The 12,166-nt window shown below is 41.4% G+C and overlaps 1 protein-coding gene across 2 annotated transcripts in view; it reads right to left on the bottom strand.

Moving 5' to 3' along the window:
• Positions 1-197, bottom strand: part of FZD6 (frizzled class receptor 6) — a 28,409-nt gene extending 28,212 nt beyond the window's left edge. The window contains exon 1 of one of the 2 annotated variants that reach the window (XM_041412927.1): positions 147-197. The gene's annotated coding sequence lies outside the window, so the exon portion shown is untranslated. Of the gene's footprint in view, positions 1-41; positions 122-146 lie in introns of those variants that run through there. The other variant, XM_041412928.1, reaches the window with a different exon arrangement.
• Between the last annotated feature and the right edge of the window lie 11,969 nt (positions 198-12,166).

The raw sequence follows: 12,166 nt of genomic DNA, 5'->3' as shown, positions 1-12,166 counted from the left end.
ATCCCCGCCACGCCCGGGCCGCGCCCCCGCCGCCCCCTCACCGGGACCCGCCCCCCGGCGGCACCCCGCGGCAACGCTCCGACTTGGAGTCGCTGCTCTCCGGGACGAGACGGGACGGGGCCCGAGCCGCTGCCCGCCGCACTCACCGGCGGCGGCCCCTCCGCGATGGCCGCCCCGCGGCACCTGCAGGATGTGGCGTCTGGCGGGCGGGGCGGGGCGGCTGCACCTTCCCGCCCCGGCGGGGCTGCGGGCCGGTGGCGCGGGCGGGGCCCCGGCCGGGGCTGCCCGGGCTGTGGGGAGCAGTGAGCCGGCGGTGCGGCCGCGGCCCCAAAGCCGTCCGTGTTGTCCCAGCGCGCCTCGTGTGCTGGGGGAGCCCCGGCTGAGAAGGGCTCCGGGACTGCAGCACAGACGAAAACGGCGTGAAAATCCCTTCAAGCAGACTCGGGACTGGGGTTTTCGTAAACTGTAATGCACTGTATAAATTCTGAAGACAATCTACAGACATTCGAGAGTCGGGCCATGAACCTGTCCCGCCACTGGAAGCGATCTCAAGGATTGTTTCCAAATGCACCTCGGCCTCTGCCAGGCGGGAGGGCTCCGCGGCACAGGGCGGCCGGCCCCGCGCTGCCGCCTTCGCTGCCGCCTTCACTGTCACCTTCACTGCCACCTTCACTGACACCTTGACTGACACCTTGACTGATGCCTTGACTGACACCTTCACTGACACCTTCACTGACACCCTTGCTGCCACCTTCACTGCCAGCTTCACTGCTAACTTGACTGCTACCTTCACTGACACCCGTGCTGCGAGCTTTACTGTCACTCTCGCTGCCACCCCTGCTGCGACCTTCACTGCCACCTTGGTTGCTACCTTCACTGCCACGTTTGCTGGCCCCCAGCTGCCACCGTCCTGCAAAAGGCCCAACTCCTCGGGAGATGACGGGTGCAGACACTCAGTAAATGAGGCTACAGCTGAGGAAGAGACTGATATTAGAAGTCGATGTTCAGCAATTGAATTTGATGAAGGAAAGGGAAGTAATCACAAATATTTGCTGAGGAAAGAGACACTGTGGTGAGAACAAAGGGAAATGACTGTTCAAGTGAAGGAGGAGCATTGTGGTGGCTTTGGTGCTCAGACTACTGCTGTCTTCCAGGAACGCCGCTCGAGGATGTATGAACTGTCCTCCCACTGCTCCCGCTCTTGCTGCTGGCTGAGACCACACATACCAGACAAGTACTGGCCAGTAGTGCTCAGCTGTGTTCACAAACACAGGCCTGAGCTAATGAGACCTGACTATAGAAATTCGGAAGGTTGCTAAGTAGAGGTGACCAAATTTCTCAGCATGGAGCCATCCAAGGTCTCATCAGGCTGTTGTTCAGCCATGCAAGTTGCTCCATGCTCCAGGACTGGAACAGGAAACACCAGATGCCGAGACATGCAAACCAGATTTAGGCATGGTTTGATGATGTTCAGGAAGCACTGCCTCTCTTCTAATGAGCCCCTAGATAGTCTGTGCAGTCTGGCACATTCATCCAGAGAATCCCTCCATGGATTATGTGTGGAGAGCATGAACCTGCATGTGGTTATTCAGAAGACAATAAATATCTAGAAGCTCTCTATTCGTGCAGATATTTTGTGTATCATTGCCTGTGTCACCCTAAAGAAACATAAAACTGCTCCAGATTCCCTTACACCAAACCACTTTAGCACTCGGGTGAATCATGAGGAGGATTATACCTACCTGCTGCATATCCACATAGTCCTGGCACTGGAGCACATGGAGTAACTTGATAGCTGGAATTAAATTTGCTGTACAAACAAGCAAATGATGCTAAATTAAATGCTATTTGCAGGTTGTGGAAGTTAATGTACTTTACTGTATGATAACCACCATCTACATTATCCTTTGTCACTGCTCTGTTTCTCATCTTCCAGCTGTCTTCTGTCCTAGTCTCTCTCAGTAGCTCTTCCTATCCTAGAAATACTATATTTTTCTTTTCATGAGCTCTGAGAGGCCATATACTCTAGGGGTCTGGAAGTGAGAGTCTCAGGAGCATGCAAGGGACAGTTTCCCCACTCTACTTCTGCAGAAGTTCTTCTTGGGAAGTCTTGATCAGGCCTTGCTGAAGTTGCAGAGTTGCTCTCAGCTCTGGGAACACGATCAGACACACTGGAACCTTGCAGAGACAAAGCATGTTCAGTGCAGATTCACACTCCACCAGATTTCTAATGAACTCTTTTTTCTTTCTAGTTCCATTGACTAAGGCATTATATAAAGTCGTGGCTTAGTTTGTTCCATCAGAATGCATTTTTTAACATAAATCTCTGAAAAACAGATATGGTTAAGTAACATTCTTTTCCTTCCCTAAAGACTCTCATATTTTTATTAGATGACAGGAAAAGGCAGAGAACAGGAAGCATGAACCCTATCTTCAGCCACTTTATTAATATACTTTCTTTGCTCAGAACCTAGTTGTTAAGCAAGTTATTCCAGAGGTTGGTTCTCAGAGTGTGATCTAAATATATTTGTTTCTGGCTCTATTAAGGTCTTGACTAACCAGAGTGGGGAAAGTGAGCACTCTCTTTGGTATCTAGCAAAGCACTTTTAAGTATGATTAAGTATTTTAAGCATGTGCTCAGCTGTATTGCTGATTAGGGATGCAGCTACTCAGATGTGTAAATACTTTTCTTACCTGGTACTGAAGATAGAGTTAACATTCCAGTTAATATTGATTTGCTGATCTTCCCTGGCACTGCTTCGAATAATTATAGTTTAGCAATTTTTATTGCAATGAGTATAAGTTATTTAAAGCCTTGTTTAAATCCTAGGTCATCTTCAACAAGTTTAGCAGAAGGAAATTCAGCAGTCACGCACAGCAGGTCCTTTCCAAGCTCTGCTTGCTCCCACCATCTTTGCAATGGATGTGCTGGAACAGGCTTTGTGCCATCCTCTCCAAGCCCATGCTCCCTCCAGCTTGCTTAAACCCACCCTCAGCAGAAACATTCACAACTTGCTTGGGCTATGAGATAAACCATTTTGTCCATCCTATTTTTTGTGGTGACATCCCTCCAGCCAAGGCAAACAGCAAGGTGACCATGTTTACCTGCTGCATGAACATGTTAGTGTCCCACGTGCTCATGCTTTATGGAGGAGGGTTCTCAAGCTGTGGCAGTTGTCAGGAAGAAGCCTTCCTCTGACACACAGGAGGATGTGTGTGGTGGTAATGCTTGGAGTCTGCACACGAGTACTTGTACATGAGCTTTCTCCTCTTGACACATCTAAAAGGTTCATAATTGAATTGCACTGTTGGAACATGGTACCATAGTTTCACCTAATGCAATTTAAATGTTACAGATTTTACAATTACATAGTTTGATGTTGGCTGATTCAGTTATAAGGCTCATAATGTTCTTATTATTCTGTATTTAGAATACATTATTCATAATTTGTTGGAATTTAAAAGGACTAAATAGCCAGCAGATGGCACCAATAAATCCTGTTGTGAGACTTAGAATGGCAAAGTGTAGTTCTTGTCTTTTTCTCAAATGCATTTTGGAAATGAAAAAAACTAGACATAACAGCATTACTGACAAAATTTTACTTTTTAGTTTACAGTAATAGTAATTTCCCACTTATTTAGAAAATCCAGTCATTGATGGGTTTGTGCCTTCTGAGTACTTCTGCAGTCTCATATAGCTGTGTCAGCTTAAACCTTATTTATAACATTTTCTTCCATAAAACTGTAAAGTCACCCACCTCAACTCACTACAGCAATGAAGACTAGAGAAGGAATCATATAGAGAAAGACAGAATGTTGGTGCATTGCTGTGTATTAACCTCATTACTGGGTACTTGGAACCCATGTCATGCTCCTCCCTGAACGAAGTATGTTATTTAGACTTTAGTCCTTCAAAATATTACAGCTGTGTGGGTTGTGGCACCCACACACAAGAACATGCTGATTTCTTTGATGTAAGAAGGATCTCAAGAAAGATTTCATCCTTCATTTGTCTGTAAATGACAACACCATGCCTTCACAGCATTGCTTTAATAAAACAGTGATTATGCTAATAGTATTTCTTTCCAAACAGGTTACCTCACCTACCCTCGGATATTAAGCGCAATGCAAACTAAACAGGAAGTATTCTTGTAAAGAGTAAACTGTCCTAACAGTTTAAGGCCAAGGACACTTCATTCCTTGTGGACCTTTAGCAACTGCCTTCACTCCTGATAAATCTGAAGCCTGGCTGGGTGGGTGACAGTAATGGAAGCAGCAGCGGCCAGCATTTTTCATGGCAGAGCCCCTCTTGTCCCATTGTTTCTATGGCTGAAGTGGAACTCACCTTAGACAGTGTCACACAGGCTGGGGAAAAAGAAACCTGTGTTTTAGAGCATGAGTAATTTCCTATGGAAAAGACTGATACAAACCAAATGATCTGTTAGAGTGGACAGACAAGGTCCACTTGCAGGTAATTCTGACAGCAAAGCAGAAAATCCTGGTTTAATGAGGTATATTGTAGCTTTGGGTTTTACTCCCTCCAAAACATTGACCCATTTGAGGTGAACTGTCCAGTTCAATACAATCAAAGCAGGAGTGTCACATATAGGTAAAACCTTACAAAAGAAAGGCTTTGTAAAACTATGGTTCAGGCCTTGTTACTTCAGCTAAGTATAGCTAACAGCTAGCCTGTCCCATGAGAACCTGCAAGCACATCAACCATTACTCATGAAAACTATCTGACACCTGTGAAAATAAGAAGTCTATCCTGTGAGAATCCATGAAGAAAAAATGTGAACATCTGTTGAACAAGAGGGCCTTATCACATGCCCACACAAGCACCTATGAACCCATGAATTGAGTGGTAAGAAAGTTACTAACCAATCAGAATTAAAAACAAAGCTTTTGAAAACCGTCTAAAAATAGGCTGTGAACATTAAAGTGCAGCTTTTGCTGCTTGACTTTGAAAGTGTTATGTCCATCTTTATGCTCCTCACAGCGACACAGGAGTGACTTTACACAGATTTCAAACTTAAGTTGGTAGTTCAAGATATTTATTGAAACATGAGCATGCTAGAGATACAAGAAAACAATAGCTTTGGAAGTTCAGAGGCACCTACTACGAGGTGATTCATGTCAGCCTGTTAAAGGCAGACTAATGAGCATCCACAGCAGTGTTTCAGGACATTGATAATTATATCCGTCCCTTAAGCAGCTACTGTATCATCTCTCCTCATCATAACAATCTGTGCTGCAGGGATTTCCCAGGTTCTGATGAACTACATAACAGAGTACCTTGTAAAAATAAAACAGATCTGCCTGTAAATACATCCTCTCATAACCTCCTCCCGGTGGAAATTCTGGAGTAGCAGATTCACTGTATGCTAAACCATGAAGGAAGAAGTTCAGATAAGAAGCACAAATTTTTCATTATTATTGCTTCTCAATTTCTTTAATAACACTTCTTTTAAATCCTGTGGAATAAGGTTACTGTTAATGTGTGAAAATTTATTAGAAAGTGTCATGATCACTGTATGCATTACCTTTACAAACAGAACAGCAAGTCATTTTCTGTCTTTTTTTGGTCACTGTTTATGACAACAAAAACTTATTTTAATAATGGTTTTAATGCTCAAAAATAATGCTTTTCCTAAGCCTGTTTGCAGGTGCTCCTAAGCTATTATAAATAGAAGCATCATGCAGAATACTAAGTGTGTTTTCAGCTGAGACATACAGTTTTGCCTGAGATCAATGCACAATACAAAAATGAGTCACTCTTTAGATCTTATAGTAAGTATAACCACGTGAGAACTAATTTCTCAGGTTAATAAAACCTGCTACACTCCAGGACTTGTGTCAGCATAACTGTTTTAAATTAGGATTTGCAAAGTAGGGTTCTGGAACCAGTTATACCATGTCCTGGGAGATAGTGCTGACCACTTTTAAGGCTTCCAAATTATATAAACCTCGTATGCTTGGCTTCCTTCCGTGTTTTTTCATCCTTGATGTTTAAGATCAACCATCATATAACCAGTCAGTGTCTGGAAACTAAGCCTTTCCATCCAGACATTTGTAGTCAGATGATGGAGACAACTGTGTGAGTGTGAAAGCATCTCAAATACAAATTATAGCAGAAAATAAAATCATGGAATTATAGAATGGTTTGAGTTGTACATGGATCTTAAAGATCATCTCATTTCAGTTTCCCTGCCATGGGCAGGGACATCTCCAAATAGATCAGGTTGCCTAGATCCCCATCCCACCTGGCCTTAAACACCTGCAAGGGTGGGGCAAGTGGAATATGGAATATTGTCAGGCGAAAAAATTAAAATAGACAAAGCCAATAATGAATGAGATAGGAAGATTTTAGTATGCATCAGTAGTAATCGCAGTAGGACATAAACAGAAAAAAAAAAAAAAAAGCTACATTAGCAAGGGATTGAGTCTAACCATAAAAATGCTTTTTTTCTGACTACATCTAGTTAACATTCAAATTTGTCTTCCCACCTGGCATGCCAGAGTTTCAGTAATTCACAGATGTCATCAACTGTGACAGCAGACAATTTGGGACACAAGGATGCAGACAAGGGACTAACCACTACTCTCATGTATTTTTACATGACTGATTTCATGTACTGATTTCACGTTTGTGCCTTTATTTCCCTTCTTGGACTTTCTGACATATAGCTGAGTTTGTTCAACTTGAGGGTGAAAGAGGAGGCCAAAAGTCAGAAATTAAAGCTTCAGATAGAGAAGGAAGGCCAGGAGCCAACAGGGACAGAGGGGCAGGATTCTCCAAAGTATAGATATGAGAAGCAGAGGAGAAAGGCCAGGAGGTTCTTTGCTTCTCTGAGAGGAGTGTATGGGACGCTGGGTGAGAGTTTACTTGCTGTATGGGGATAGAAATTATAAAGCTCAGCTGTGAGCAATTGCTCAGGATCTTACAAAGCATCCAAAATGGCAAAGCAAAGCAGAAATGTGGCATATAAGCAAGAAGAAAAGGGAAGCCTGAGATACCAGGTGGGATTTATGCCTCTGTGTGACACAGGAATCCTAACCCACCCTTCTCAGAGCACTGGGTCATAAAGGCCTATGGTCTTGTTTTCCAAACAGGGTATATGGCAGAGAAGCATCCATAAAGCATTCCCTATTACAAACAGAAAGTGAAAGACACTCATGCCATCAGCTCCTGGATCCTAGAGGCCTTCTGAGAAACAGAGACACTTAGGATTCATGGAAAAGTTCTCAGGCCTTCCTTGCTAATGGCAGCCTAATCACCATCGTTGTCTTTATCCTCAGAGGACCCAAACTGCCCTGGAATTATAGAGAAGTCCATGTCCTCTTCCATGGAGCATGAGGTGATGCCCTTGTCCTGCAACAGAACACAATTTCAGATCCTTCCAGTAGCAGAGGACAATGACTTAGCAATGGATAACTGCTCATTGTTGTATTTAACTCTTTTCCAAGTCCAACTCAGGGCTTTAATGTTAGTCCTGCATGGCAATAAGTTGCATTTCTACCTGTGCTGGGCCATATGGGCACAAAAGACCACAGTGAGTCATCCTGTGCCACCAATTGTCACCTCATGCACTGATGATCCTTTGCTCAAGCTTTCAGGCAGTTTAAGAACCATCCAAAAGGTTCAATTTGGATCATGATATGCTGGAAGTACACATTCTTCTGGAACATTGTTTTTCATGGTTGCATTTAGGGGTAAGTTTGGAACTACGTTCTATGTCTGGCCTAATTTCAGAGTGGTATCATTCTGTAGAGCTGATACTTTCATGGTGGAAAGTGAAGAAAGGCAAAACAATCCCAGTGTAGTAGCAGAGGCCATAGGTCTGCTGAGCAGCAAGATGGAAAGGTTGATCATGGCTGGGAGCCACTCCAGACCTAAGGATACTGACAACACTTAAGGGAATAGACCAACCAATCCATGTAAAGAGGAGCACGGACATCCAGAGATGGCAACCCTGTTTACAGAGGTCAGAAAGAGAAAGATATTCCATACCAAAGGAATTGTAATGCACCTTCTGGGATCCTTTCAAAATGTCAGTAGAGCAAAATCAATAGACAAGAAAAAGTCAGTTTAACTCACCTAATTCAATTTCTGATGGAAATGCAATTGGAATAATGTTACTAGAATTTGTCAGTTTGGCCCTTGGACTCATAAATCCTTCATAAATTCAATTGTCCTGTGTCTTCTTTGTGCATCAGATGTCACAACAGCTAGCATAAGTACTTAGAAACTTCATTCTTCACCACTCATGCAGTTATTTGCTCTTGATAAAAGGGACTGAAATTAAACAACAAAGACAGCATTTTTTTCTATTCTCCTCTTTGCACTTGCATGCCTCATTATATTTTGCACCAAATTAATTCAACTTCATTAGAAAAACTCAGATGAAGCTGTTTAAGGAAGTGTTGTGGAGTTATTTATTCTAAAAACAGAAACAATTTTAATAGAAGTTAATATCAAATTCTGTTATCATATAAAAATGTTAATGTATTCATTGATTTATACAGGTATAACTAGAACAATGATTTTATCCAATGGACTGATATTCCCATAATTTCATAATTTGCATGTTTCCCTTGTTCCATTCTCCTCTCTGTGCCTTTTCTGGCAAGATATACTTGTTTCTGCATCTCTGCCAATTACATTGTGTCTTTTCCTCAGCCACTAGCAAGTACAAGGTTTCTACACACCTGTGAGTAAAGTGAATAATTTAGCTAAGCTTTTGTTTGAGCTCTACAAGAACTGTGTAAGTGAAACTGTTGAATGCCAGGAACAAGTTCTCAAATCTCTACCAATTTGGAAAAATCTAAAGTTGCTTTATATTCAGAAGCTCTAGCTGTGTCAGTTGAAGTGCTGGTTTTAATCTGTTTCTGAATTTGAAAGCAATTAAAAAGAAAGAAAATCAAACCTGCACTACTAGAGCTTTCTAATTTCATACTAATTTGTAGTAAAATAACATGGTTTCTTCTATTGTGGACTATTGTGGGAGAATAGCAGCAGCATAATCCACGTTGAATGAATGAAGCCAGAAGCTCACTAATGTATACAGGAAAGTAATTTTTTGTTATTAAAAATGTTTATAAAGTACTGTCTAAAATGATAGAAAAGTTATTTTCATGTTGTATAAAATTATATAAGCAAAACTGTAGGAAAAGATACAAATGCACTGATTTGAGCCCACAGTTAAGTCACTTTATATGACAATGCCAATGTAAAGTGTGTAGAGTGTGCAAGCCATACTCACTTTAAAGTTTTTATGCTAACAAAATAGACAATGTCATATGCAATGGCCTTAGTGGTAGTGAAAATCAGTGTCTCTTGAATCAGAACTTACCTTTGCCAAATGCAACCAGAATGGTCAGTTAATGGAAGGAGAAAGATGTTATGTAGACCTGTTGCCACAGAGATTTAGATATATGGAAGAAAATCATGGAGCAGAAAAAAATTTATACTAAATAGTACTAAAGTGTAAGCAAAGCTTAAACTTGTCTGTCATGTGAAGACACAAATCATTATTTCTTTTGATCCCAAAGACATCCCAAATACCCAGCAGAGGTGGAAGGTGCTATTACTTTTCTAAGAATACAGCAGGCAGTGTGAGAGCATTGTCAAGATATATTTTATTATAATACACATGTGAAAAAAGTGGTCACCTGGACTTGCTCAAGCAAATCTCCAATAGGTTCTTGAGAGCACAGAAATATATCCGAGTGGTTCTGACTGTTCAACTATGTGGGATAAACCCCACATGAATTTGAAGAGAAACAGTCCAAAGAACTGAGCAGACATAAGTGAGGATATCCTGAGCTAATAAGATCATAAATTTGCAACTGAAGATGTCCTGGACCAAGACAGTTTTATTGCAAGAGGGAACTGGTTGTTTTGTTCCTGTGTGTTCACCAGAGGTGAATTTGCACATGTGCCATGTGTGCAACACAGATGGTCTGGGACTGGGACGCAGGAGCAGGTATTGGACCTAAGAGATTTGGTCGCATAAATTCACCCTGTCAAATGCAAATGTAACATGAAATACCAGCAAGAGCTTATTAGACAGAAATTAAAAATACGTAAATGGTGAAGACATAAGAAATTATTTCTCACCATGGATTCAAGTAATCAATACATTGTAAGAAAATACAGCATGCAGACAGATGAGCAGCAGTGACGGCAGCAATTTTGTGCTGGAAAAAAAAATATATATATGAGTGTATATTCTGGAAGTTATTCTGTTATACTTGTTAATTATTCTTCTAAATTGTCAAAAGATGTCAAGCACAGACCAGGGACAGGAAATCCTTATCAGATACGAAATCCCAGCTAGAGCAGGAATGGGTGTAAAGTATTGGCTTCCACAATGATTTTAAACATGTTAGTTCATCTGAAAGATGGTTTTGAATCAGAAATATGAATAATGAATGTCATTTGCGTAGGACATTGTACATGTACATTAATATTGAACTCCCTACATCCTAACAGTTCCCAGAGATGATGATACTGCTTGGGTGGGTTGTGGCTGTGAGTTAATGAGAATTAATTTTGCCCCTGTTCTTGGCAGTTGTGATCATGAGCTTTAGTTTTCAGGCCCATGTCTGAATTGGTAAAATTATACTCCCAATAATATAATAATGTATCTAATAATGTGCTACAAAAATATGTCATATTAATAGTAAAGTGGAAAATAATAAGGTGGAAAAAATTTTCTAGGAGGGAACTAATTTGAGGGCAAAGGAGGTGCTACTGCATTGCAGAAAGGCTGGTTTAGAGACTTGGACAGGCCACAAATCCAGTTTTAGGTTCAAATCAGTCTTTGAGTCAGGCAAACAACATTAAAGCCACTTATTAAATATGACCTGGGAAGTTCTACCTGCCTTGCATGAACAAGCCCAATATTTAATTTCCTGGTAAAACCAAATACAAATGAACGTGAATAATTTCTTGCCTTTTGTATTTGACAGCTCTTCATAGCTGATAAAGAATAGCCTGCTGCTTAGCTATGGTGCCTTTTCTTAAGCTGCTTTTTGACTGTGAGCAAACTGTTTTTTCTATCCATGCAATAATACACCAGACGTGTTTCTCTGTATCCAAACATGTGGGTGTTTTGCAGAGGTTAATGGAAATTAAATTAAAGCTGAATAATACTGATTATAATGCAAGAGTGTGCAAGCAAAACTAATTAATACAACTGGCAGCATAGCTCAATCTTGCCCTGTGACACCACTCTCTCTCTCCTTCTCCTTCAACCACATTTTTTTTTCCTAAGCAGGGACCCAAAGCTACTTGTTTTATACAGTCTTGAATGGATAGATATACATCAGCATCTCTCTTTTTGCACTCAGGACTTAAATTATATCCAATCCTCTGGAAAGAAGTGAAAAGCTATTATGTTCTCCCTTTTTCCTCCTTGGTTATGAATATCCTAGCTCTACCATTAGGATTACAGTATTTCCTAGATTTTAGCGTTTTTCTGTGCAAGGAGATGTTACAAATAAACATGGACTTTATCTTGATTAAGTGGCATATGTCAACAAATGTAATTTCTGGTGGACCAGCTCACTTTTTATCTTATATTAATGATCCAACTTGCCATTAGTTTACCAAAGGGAAGAAGAATGGCTTTTAACTATGGATAGTATGCACTAGACTGCCTGAAAAAAAGAATTGAAAATCAGAAGGAAAGATTTGAAAACTGGAGGGTGGTAACAGGACAGAATGAAATCTTGCATCCCTGCATCTTAGAGTATATCTTATTTCTTGCTAGCTTTTCCACATGCTTCACTGAGCCAGTCTGGAAAGGAGGCACCTGAGAAGGCACTGGTGCAATGAGGGATGCTTGGCCTGAGGATAATGAAGGTTTAGAGTATCAAAACTAAACAGTGTATTGAGTTCAAAGGCTCCTCTTGCAAGGTACTGTCTGATCCCAGATTTTGAAGCATCCTGTTTGTAGGGTTCCCTTGGGCTGTTACACGCCTGACTGCTGGACTGTGGCTTCCTTGTGTCCTTAAATCCTTCTTCTTTTTTGGCACATCTGAAAGCCATTCCTTTGATACTACTCTTCTTTTTCCACAGGAAACAAACCAGTTGTTGTGTCAGCATCCTGGCCAGGAATCAAAGAGAACAAGCAACTTGTCAGGCAACAGCCAGGGCACA

This window comes from Onychostruthus taczanowskii, unplaced genomic scaffold (assembly GCF_017590055.1).
Source record: "Onychostruthus taczanowskii isolate IOZ18803 unplaced genomic scaffold, ASM1759005v1 scaffold4, whole genome shotgun sequence".
In the NCBI taxonomy this organism is placed as follows: Eukaryota; Metazoa; Chordata; class Aves; order Passeriformes; family Passeridae; genus Onychostruthus; species Onychostruthus taczanowskii.
This window is presented reverse-complemented; position numbering and strand designations above follow the sequence as displayed.